Raw genomic sequence first — 12058 nt, 5'->3', positions numbered from 1 at the left:
GGTGTGCTGCCGTTTGTCGGCGCACCGGGTCTGGTAAGCCGGGTTCGGGGCATGACACAGATAAATAGAAATATGAGCTAGGTGAACATTTTTTTTAATATTATGGCAAATATATTAATTTTTTATTCAGAAAATATTAACTAATTTTATTTTAATTCTGAATGATTTCGGTGTGTAGTTAAAAAAATTAATAAGCAAATCATTTATTCAAATGTTTGTCTTAAATTCTCCATTTTATGATCGATTGCTCAAGTTTGATAATTGAAAGCCTGTATTCGAATTAATTTAAATTTGTTAATAAATTTTCGTTGTACATAAACCTAATCTACAAAATGAGAAAGATCCATGGTGCACACATCATCACATGGAAATATGGAAATTACTTCGAATAAAAAAGTAAGGACAAAATTTATAGTAAAGAAAATTAACTAGCTGCCGCTGCCGAAAGCAATAGCAAAATCTACAAATTTAACTAAAAAAAAAAAAAATTTCAAGAATGCAGAACCTCTAAACAGCTTAATGGATTCTTGTTTCAATCGTGAGTGGGTAGGCACAAAATCAAAACTTTATGTTTGCAGTTAAAGTATTATTTATTGGGCTTCGGTTCATTAGACATTGGGTTCTAGTGTTGGTCTCCTATAGGAAAAATGGTATTCTCTACTCTCTAAGGTTGTATCGCAAGGAGATTTACTATTATATAGTTATAATCTTTGATATATCATTAATATATAATCTTGGGTGCACGCGACATATCCTTATTATTCTGCATATTAAGCCGTCTCGTATGGTAAATCTATAAATATAGTTAAACCATTATAATTAATGTACATCTGTGTTTGTTTGTCTTTTTGACACTCTTAAAGTTTGTGTATAGTATAAAAAAGAAAGACGTAATTAGTATGTTTCTATACTTGTTTGTCCTCATGATACTCTTTTATATGTGTGTGGCAAGGGGCATGCTTTACCGCCTTTGTAAAAACAAAAAAACAAAGTTATTGCAAGGGTGCAGTGCTTGAATTCAAACTATTACACCATTTCCCAACAAGGCTTACCAAACTATAGCCAAAGCTATTTGTCCCGACTAATATGCTTGAATTCAGCTCTCGAATGACGTGGCTATCCATGTGATCTTCGTCTCTCTCTCCTCACCAGCTTGTTTCTCTCTCACTTTAATGTAAAAAGAAAAGAAAAAAACAACCTGGTCAAAGCCCTACTTCATCTCCCATCTTCATCTTCCATCTCCCATTTTTCCATCATCTTCGATTGACGAATCTCAGTAAGACGATGATTCCCATGATATCGTCACCAGAATCCTAGCATTGATCAACCTCCTCTTTGGGAAGACGACGACTCCCATGACAGGCTCTCTCTCTCTCTCAGTTTGGTAGACATCGATCCATGGGAATACAGTTTATCATCTTTCCCTCTTCTTGGGCCGATGAATCTCAGTAAGATGACAACTCCCATGACAAGCAGTGCTGTGATTCTGGTGACGATGTCGTGGGAGTCATCATCGTATTGAGATTCGTCGGCCAAAGAAGAAGGAAAGATGGCAAACTGTACTGCCGTGGATCGGTGGCTGCCAAACTAAGAGAGAGAGAGAGAGAGAGAGAGAGAGAGAGAGAGAGAGAGAGCCAGTACTACCGTGGAAGTCATCGCCTTCCTAGATAGGAGGTCGATCAATGGTGTGATTCTGGTGATGATGTCGTGGGAGTTGTCGTCTTACTTAGATTCGTCAGCCAAAGAGGAGGGAAAGTTGGGGGGTAATTTTCTTGGTTGAGTACTAACCTTTAGTCATATATCAATTTGAGCACTAACATTCAAAATGTATCAAAGTGAGCACTAACATTTAATTTGGTTACACTTGTGAGGTTGTTGGGGTTTTCTGGTGAGAATTCAGTCATGTGGATATCAGACTCTATCTCATCTTCACTTGTGAATGCTGCCACATCAACAAGTAGGGGCGAAAAGGGGAAAAAGATGATCAGAACAGAGGATGAAGAGGCTGATGTGGCAGCTGACATGGAGGAGAAGTGCACATCTGGAGAAATTACTGATGCGGCATCCTCCGAGGGTGAAGATGATGTGGAGTCCGACGTCCACGTCACTGAATTCTCGTTGGAAAACCCCAATAATCTTACCAATGTAACCAAATTAAATGTTAATGCTCACTTTGATACGTTTTGAATGTTGGTGCTCAAATTGAAATATGACCAAAGGTTAGTGCTCAACCTAAAAAATTCGGGAGATGGAAGATAAAGATGGGAAATGAAGTAGGGCTTTGATTAGGCGGTTTTTTCCTTTTTTTTTTTACATTAAAATGAGAGAGAAATAAGTTGATGAGGAGAGAGACGAAGATCACGTGGATGGCCACGTTGTTCGGGAGTTGAATTCGGCCACATTGGTCGGGCTGAATAGCTTTACTGCTTATTTTTGTGCGTGGTGTGTATGATTTTGGTAAAACAAAATCCAGTAGAATGGCACGGGACAGTCCACGTTATTAGATGAACTGATAGAGAAATTATTAATAATTTGATTTATAGTAAATAATAAAATTAAAAATTTAATCGAAATAAATTAATTTTAAAAAATTATAAATTTTTTAGTTTTCTCTTATTCACACCTCTCCGTCCTTTTCCGTGCATCCTCTTCATATTTGCCCCATACTTCATTTATAAATTCTTTTATTATTTATGGCAATATCTATGTAAAAATAATATTTTAAATCAAAGCAATACCTTTATTACCTTAAAAAAAATTCGCATAATAAATAAATAAATAAATAAATAGTATACCCAATATATATACATATTAAAAGGTATAAATCTTTATTTATGTATATACTTTATGATGAAAAATATTTTTTATAAAATATTTAAATTAACTTAGAACCATTTATCATACAATAATAATTAAAACCATCCACAGAGATGTAACTATATATATATATATTGTTATATAGATTGTTAATATTAAATAAATGTGGCCCAAAAGATGTAACCTTTCAAAAGCATCTATTGAGTGATTAAATTAATTGATACGTTTGAAAGAGTATTGTGACTTTTCAATGATACTATTGGACCTAAAAAAGTGACACTTCACATTCATTATTTGAGGGTTAATGGTTTTAACTCTTCAAAAGAGTCTTTTAGAGGTTATAATTTTGGTTAATTTAAATTATTTGATGATATAGAAGTCATTTGCATTAAAACAATTTGGTATTCCAATTTTTCCTTCTATAGTAGTGAGGTTTTGGCAAATCACACTTTTTCTAAGTCGTGATCTTCGCTTGTGTGCTGTGAGAGACCATATAAAACATTTTTAGAAGATCTTTGTAATTTGAGTTGCAAATTTTTTAAAGGATAGTGAAAACATACCTCCGAATTGATTTTGTGTGATAATCTGGTACACCAACCCTATTTATTTATTCCTAACGGTTTAATTGCCATACAGGTCACTGTAATTGTGTACTTTCTGCCCTTTTAGTCCTTGTAATACTTTTAGGTACATTTAAGTTCTCATATTTGATCGAGTTGAGACTTTCTAGTCCACGACATAGATGGCGTTAATTTTGCCGTTTCATTTGCGCCAACGTGACTTTTTTATTATGAAATTGGGGGACTAAAAAGTCCCAAATCGATCAAATATGATAACTTAATTAGACCTAACTGCAAATGTGACTTTTTTTATTACGAAATAGGGGGATTAAAAAGTCTCAACTCGATCAAATATAAGGACTTAATTGTACCTAACAGCAAATATTTAAAACCATGCCAGCTCAAAAGAAACGGCGAAGATAACGCCATCTATGCCTCAGACTCGAAAGTCCCAACTCGATCAAATATGAGGACTTAAATGTACCTAAAAGTATTTAAAGGACTAAAAAGACAGAAAGTACACAATTACAAGGACTTATATGGCAATTATACCATTCCTAACATTTGGAAACAATACTAAGATGAAATATTGACATATACTCCATTAATTAAATTGCTTCTTGATGAATCACATATTCTTATTCTCTATTTTTTTTTTAATGTTAAGATGGATAATTGAGAATAATGTGGTATGAAGCTATTTGGCGCATATGTTACATATTGCCATGTCAAAGAAATTTACTTTTTATTCAACCACGGCATGACTTGCCATATCACCAGAACAAAATTAATTATTTTTAAAGTATTTTAAGAAAAAAAAATAATCGTTCAGAAAGATAAGGGTGGAGGCCAAATCTCGTGCTACGTCACCCATGTTTAACATTAAAGTTTTTATAATAAAAAAAAATATTAATTTACATATCATAAATAATTTAAGTGTAACAATAAATTTTCTTTAAAACAATTTGGATAATCAATCATTCATACTTTAAAACCTCAACTGTACTTTAAAACGAGAGTTAAACATACGACTATCTGCATGGGAATTAATTGTATTATCATTCACCTCTTTTACATAAAAATTAATCATATAATTAATACATAAGTATTTTTTTTATAAAGTTAATAAGTGACAAAGTAAAGGACGTATACAGAGATATAGTTCCGGATGCTTGACTAATCTCCTAGAGATAACTCTCCATCACGCAACCTTAGAGAAAAGAACGAAAGATATTCCTCATTCGAAACTCCCATAGAAGACTGAAAGAAGAGATCTTTAAATCACAACTACGGATAGTTACCGTTGAGTTAATTCACGCTTCCTAATACATAATTAGTGTGGGAAACATTTTGTTTTTAAATATAAAAACCAAAATAAATCATAAAACCATATTACATGAATCAATTATTTCAGGCTATAAACAAATATTAATTTTAACAGAGATGCATAAATAATTACTTAATTACATATGCAGTACATTTTCAAATAATAATAATAATAAAATAAGCCATACATCCAAATTTATGGAGGCCCATAAACCATTTAATAATAACATCATAATAAAAATAAAAAATAATTTTATTAAATTTAATGAGAAATAAGTAAATCATTTGTCTGAATACCGGCACGCGTTGTGTTGTTGTTGTTCGAGAGAGAGAGAGAGAGAGAGTAAAATATCATATCCCATTTCCTACTGCTCTCCCTTCCTTGTGCTCTCTTTCATCGGATCCGGATAGCGGCGGCCATGCGGCGGGCCAAGCCCTCCACCGTCACCGCAGCGGCAGCGGCGATCGCAGCCGGATCCGCCAACGAGAGGCGCTACCGCGGCGTCCGCAAGCGCCCTTGGGGCCGCTTCGCTGCAGAGATCCGTGACCCATGGAAGCGCGCCCGCGTCTGGCTCGGCACCTTCGACTCGGCGGAGGACGCTGCACGCGCCTACGATGCTGCCGCTCTCGCCCTCCATGGCTCCAAGGCCAAGATCAACTTCCCCCATCCCCTCCCCCTTCTCGCCCCCTCCCCTCCATTCCCCCTCACCAGGACCAGATCCGCGCCACCAGTAGCCATAGCAGCACTGTGGAATCCCACAGCGGCCCTAGGATTTCCACCCCTCTCCCTCGCGCTGCCAGCTCCCGTCATCTTGACCCCCCACCGCCGCGCGACGACCAGGACTGCCACAGCGACTGCGGGTCTTCATCTACTGTTGTGGACGGCGATGGTGATGCTGCTGTCTCGGTTTATCGCGGGCAGCCGCAGCAGCAGCAGCAGCGGCAGCAGCAACAGCAGCAAGCGCTTCCTTTCGATCTCAACGCCCTGCCTCCTTGCGACGAGGAGGATGATTTCCAGTGCACCATGCTTCGGCTCTGATTCTCCATCGGATAATAATCGGTTCCTCACTTCTCTCCTCTTGCCTTTGTATTCTTTCTTATATTTACTAAGATATATGTATTCAGCTCTGAGTATCTTCTCTCGCATGGTTTCTGCTTCTTGATCACTGCTGTACAAAATTGATATCTGAGAACTAGCCAGTGAGACTGTTGAAGCTTCTCATGTTTCGTGGTTTAATGTGAGCTTTTGATTGACCTTGTTGCTTCATTTAGAGTATCAAGAGTATCATTGTTAAAATTAGATTGTTGTAGTAACTTGAATGCTTGATATTGGCACTTGCATGCTTATGGATTGAAAGAAGTTGGATTTAGGTTAGATCCTTGCTCCCTTGTTGGAGTTCTTTGACATGAGTTCATTGCCGGAGCTTGCATACAATTGGAAATGACAACTGTTGTTTTATGTTACTTCCTTGTTACCTTGTCAAAGTTCTTTGGCACGTGTTTGTTTTTGGGTGTGAATGCAATTCGATTTAGTTGAGTTCCTCTTGTTCATGTTGGAGTTCTTTGGCAATGTGTTTTCATGAGTTTGATTAGTAATAGATTAGGCATTATGGCATTTTGGAAATACGTTGACAAGCGGGCATGGTTCTAGATTTGTATACTTGCGGATCTTTTGTGTTTTTGAAATCATGGGAGTTTAACGAACTGCCTTACCCTTTTCTTTTATTGTCTTCTGAGTTTTGTGGATAACGGTTACAGACTTCCCCATTTAACGTTTGTGAAGAAATCAATGAATTGGTGCCAATAGTAGAATGACTAGCTTTAAATTGTTTAGAGAATCCCTTTTCAGAACTTTCAACTTTGGATTTTCTTTAATTTTGTCGTTTTCGTAAATGTTGCTGGGAACCGTTAATGTACATGTGGTCATTTGAAGTTTTGCCAACTCCAAGACACTTCAAATTTTGTCATGATACTTTGAAGTATCACATCATGCTCATATGTCTTCTCTTCATATTTATTAACCATCTTAACTAAAATGATCCCACTTCACATATTCAAGAATAAGATCCTGTGAAATTTTCAAAGTATAGTTTAAATCTCTAATTTGGTATACTGAGATTATATAGTACTCCTAACTCTTTTTAGTAGCAAGTCCCTGCAATTTTAATGTTTGTGTGCTTCTGTGTATAAATAATTTGAAGATGTCACATAAGATACATTGATGCCTGTATACTTAAAGTGCTTGTTTCTGTCATGTTAACCTTAGTTCCTTTTGGGAGTTTTAGCCTTAAGAAGTTATTAGGGAAGCCTTTTGCCATGAACTATCATTGTTAACAAATGTATCTAGACCATGAAGGTATACTTGCTATTTTAAGCATAATTGAGATCAAGTTTGGCTTATAATGAGGAATAAATGATTTGATTTTTAGAATTGTGTTAAATGTAAGATATGTAAAATAGATCAAATTTGTCTATGCTCATGCGTTGTGAACATTATTGTCTCTTTGGTCAAGACATAAATTCTACACTGTAGTGGATTGCTATTCTTGGATGGTTTTGTTTGTGCACATCTCTTTGAAATCTTTTGTTTTGTCGTATAGCTCCTTTGCTTATCGGTTTTTATTTCTTGATATCCTTTTCCCTGTGGAAAGCATTATTGTCATTATTTTGTGAACCTAAACCATGTCTACCAGGTTTAATTTCTAACTGTAGGTAGAAATTGCCATTCCAGTCTCTGTACATCTTCTCCCTTATGGATTGGTTTTATATCTTTTGATAATTTTACAGGATAATTTTCATCTGTTAGCACATTCCTTGATATTTTCTACCTTCTTGTGTTCAGTTCTTTTGCAGATTCAGGTACTAGTTTAGGAATTGATAAGCAAATACAAATAGCTTAGAAGGCAAACAAATACAAACTATTTTGGACAGTTTATTGCAGCATACCCTTTTGGGATATGGAAGTCTAAGCCCTATTGCATTGGTTGTAGCAGTGGAAAGATTATTACTTTTTAAAATGGAAGTAGCGATGGATACAAACTAGGAGATAATTGAAAGCTTTTGCTAGACAGGTGAAAGCAGAACTTCCTGTTTGACAACATTAGTTTCGTTCTTATTCGGATGGATGATTATGGAAACCAACTACTTATATTTGATATTAACCTTTGAATTAACTGAATTCCTTTCTAAGTAAAGACTTGAGCATTATTTGGCATGCTTATCTTGTTTGCTTCACCGCCTGGTAGATCTGGCACAAACTGATGTAGCTGATCTGAAATGCTACTGTGTTTTTTGTTCTGTATATTATGTCTTTCAAAACTGTCTATGCGAAGAGGATCACATCTAGTTAGTTTGAGGATTTACATTGATCCTTAAGGCAGTTTTATTGTCAACAATATCAAAGCCCCAGCCATTTAAAAACTAGGGTGCTTTGATGCGTCACTTCTTTCACTAGTTTTAACAGAGCAGTAATGTTCCAATAAATCTCGAGTAGTCACTTGCATTAAAACCATTCATTTCATGTTAAGTTCATTTGAATTAGTACTTTGGTTGCGTGTTCTTGTTCTGTATGAATCTTGTGAATTATGGTTAAATTTTTCTTGCAAGTTCTCATGGTAGGTGTAAGGTTTGAGGCCACTAAATTTGTGGAGGATTTAGCTGGACCACTAAAAGGTGAGGTTGAAATTTTAGTGCAGTTTATCAAAATAAATAAATATGATTCTATACAGTGCGGAGGTGGTTTCTATTAATTGACTATTGTTATGCTGCAGTGGTTAAAACAGCTTTTTTTTTTTTTATTTTTATTTTTATTTTTTTAACATTTGTCCAATATGTATCTCATACAATTTGGCAGGTATCAAAACCCTAATTTTATAGCTGCTCTTGGACGGGCTCAACTGATTATAGTTTCTGGTTATTGTACCTACCTTTCTTTTTTTCAGTGTATTAATGATTGAATTTTGCTTATGTTATGGACATTAACCCTTTGTTTACCTGAGGGATTTCGGAGGTGTGAGGAGGGGGGGGTGGGTGAGTTGTGTTTGGTTAGGGGAATTAGGAGTTTGGAAGGGGTGTTTCAGCCCTCCAAATCTCACATTTTATTTTTCCAAATCGGGGTCTTTTGGAGAGGTGAGACTATTTAACAAAAAATTTAAACTTTAAATCCATGTGAAAAGATCAGATTGTTTTTTCTCATATTATTTTGGTTTTCTTAAATGTGTTAATTTATGATTAATAATAATATAATTTTCTTAGAATATAAAAAAAAATATAAATAAATGAGTGATTATAGTATTAGTTTAATAATATTATTAGTTGTATAATATTATAATATTAATAAAATTATACATGTTAGAGTAACATATCTTTATACATAATATATATATATATACCTTGTATTACCTTGTTCATACATACTTTTACATATTCTTGTATCTATTTATTGGGCTGTTGCCGTAATGAATAATAGCTTCTTCTCTCACATTTTCTTATATGGTATCAAAAAAAGGTTTTTTCGTGATTTTTTTTTATAAACTCCGGTTATCTCTTCACCTCGCCAGATTTATCTTTACTTCGCCAGATTTCTTCTTATTTTGCCGGATTTGTATTTTCTTTACTGGATCTTTCAAACCTTTGTCGTCTTTTGTTTGATTTCGCCAGATTTGTTCCTTTTTCAGTGGAGTTGTCCCTTTTTCGCCGGAATTATCCCGCTTTCATTGGTGTCGTCATTTATTTGCCGATTTGAAGCATCCGCTTTGCCTCCACGACTGCCTTGCCAACAACATCAAAGCCAACCTTTTCCTCACCAGGCTGCTGCCATCCTTCCCCTCCCTGACGGCCTCTTCTCCCACTGGATCCTCGCGCAGCCACCCCTTCCACACGGACTCCTCGCCAAGCGAGAAAGGATCGAGGAAAAAGCATTCTACAACGAAATCAAATCGATGAAACTTCGGGAGGTTCTGGGATACTTGAAGCCAAAGGTCACATGGGAAAATATTAAGAAAACATCTGACCAGATCTGCACAATCCGCTACATCTTTTAACATTATCTACAATGACATCTTCAGTGATACCTACAGTGACACCAAAAGGAAGTGGAATAAGCTCCCATGTATGCATGCGCTGAAGGGTATCGAGTTCCTCTGTCATAGTTTGCTGCCAATGGGGATGACTCACAACCTCACGATAAGACCGCGGCTCGGAATGAGAGTGAACATTAGTTTGATGATTTTTTCACTAAGGCATGTACTGTTGCTCGATTTCAGTTCCTAGTTGATAAACTCTCGGTTTACGAACCACAGTGAGTTTTATGGGGGCCTATCAGAGTAATATATGTTTATGTATAACATATATGTATATCTTATATCTCCCTGTTCATACATACTTACATACACTTGTATCTATTTATTGGGCCCTAATGAATGATAGCTTATTCTCTTACATTTCCTTACACTACAAATAATAATATTAGTAATATTAATATTAAAAAAACAATATAATCGTATATATATAAATATTATAATTAATTTTATATAAAAAAGCAAATTAGTAAAATGTATGGCACACCTCTCTTCACTCGTCACTTTTTTTTCAAACCAAACAAAACAAATAGATTACCTCTCCGCACTCCATTGAACTTCCCCCTTTTTTGTTGAACCAAAACAAGAGGTTAATTAAAACCTATTTTCAATTATGAATTGCAAATTGGCTTAGAAACCTTATAATTAAATAACTCCTTATAATTTAGACTATTGGTATACATTTTAGACAAACCAAATATTTTTCAATCACTATAATTGATTTTTAAAAGGTTTTATGGAATATTTAAAGTAAAATTAATGAATGCAATTAAATCTTTCAATTACTAATGTCATAATTAATGCAAACAAATATTTAAGTACAATAGTAATTTTTTTAAAAAAATTGATAATTGGTCATGGAAATGCTCTCAGGGTAGATTATGTATCTACTTTAAATATATGTATAGATATTTTTATGCTTGACATATGTTTTATGTCTATTTTTTTAAACATAATTACCATTTGTGAAACTAATGATAATTTAGTGTTATAATTTTCATGTTTTGACAAATAATTATTGTAACAATTACAATTAACAAATTAATAAGGGCTTTGTATCTTATACTTATATTGCCACTTGTATGTTTACTCGTCTTGATTACCCCCTACCAACCCTAAAAAATATTGTAAAACATGGAGCATAAATTTGCCTATAAGAGCCTATTGTCTAGTAAGGAAGGTATAACATATATAGATTAATGATTGTATTTACACCACTGCAAACCCTCGAGACATGAAAGCTAAAAATAAATAGCCTTCTGTTTTAATGCATTCTATGTTAATAATGTAAAAACCAAAAATAGATTTTTAAAATGTGAAAAAATGATTTCTATTTTAAATAATAGTACTTTTTAAAAATAAGTAGTTTTTTTAAATAATAATTTTTTAAAAAATAAACTTGAAAAGCTAAAACATGACCACTTTAGTAATTAAAAAAAAGTAATAAACTAGCATTAAGGTCATTTAAACTAATAAAACTAAAAATAAGATTAGTTCCGTAAAAAAAACCCTACTTAATATATTCAACAACTTCTTAGTATCTCGTCCCTTAAGTCATCTTCCTTCCCAATTTTGTATGGTTAATTTCACTCTATACCATTATACAAGCAACAATTTATCTTTATGGTTGATTAGGATTTTATACTTCTGAGAATTTTTATATATTTATACCCTTATAAAATCACAAATCACCTCTATACTTATCTAGAGCTTAGATTCTTGCAAAGCAACTACATTCAAATGGGTATGTATATATCTCTATACGTAACTCTTAAAAAAAAAGGTGAGTACTCAAGGAACATTTAAAAAAAATGAAAAGTGAGAATGTGCACTTAAAAAATGATTTTATTTTTCAAATTTATATGTAAATTTTATTTGCAAATTTTTTAAAACTGAACCAAAGTGGTGAAGATGTTTGCCACTTGCACACCCACTTCAATCCTAATAAATGCACTCTTGGAAGCATAGAAAAAGTTCATGACACTCATGCAATTCCAAGTAAACTTCCTATAAATCCATTTTATAAATTCGGAAAGTTTTTCATTTCATATGTGTGTATATAGAGACAAGTGTGTATATGTGATACCTGGCTCGTCACTCTTCTTCCCGTTTTCTCTTCCTTGGCTATTAGGAAGATAGAGGGTTTCCACGGCATTTATTGGGTTAGTTGGGTCATTTGAGTAATTATCATCCAAGCTTACTCACCAATGTCTTTTCTTGAATGTACAAGGGCAATATTGTCTTTTGCCAAATTCTTATTCACTTTGGTCTTTGTTT

At 34.3% G+C, this 12058-nt stretch overlaps 1 pseudogene; it reads left to right on the top strand.

The window, feature by feature from the left end:
• Positions 1-5010: 5010 nt before the first annotated feature.
• LOC120267494 lies at positions 5011-6108 on the top strand (annotated as a pseudogene).
• Positions 6109-12058: the final 5950 nt, after the last annotated feature.

Source organism: Dioscorea cayenensis, chromosome 8, assembly GCF_009730915.1.
Source record: "Dioscorea cayenensis subsp. rotundata cultivar TDr96_F1 chromosome 8, TDr96_F1_v2_PseudoChromosome.rev07_lg8_w22 25.fasta, whole genome shotgun sequence".
In the NCBI taxonomy this organism is placed as follows: domain Eukaryota; kingdom Viridiplantae; phylum Streptophyta; class Magnoliopsida; order Dioscoreales; family Dioscoreaceae; genus Dioscorea; species Dioscorea cayenensis.
The sequence above is the reverse complement of the archived record's forward strand: the minus strand, read 5'-3'. Positions and strand labels throughout refer to the sequence as shown.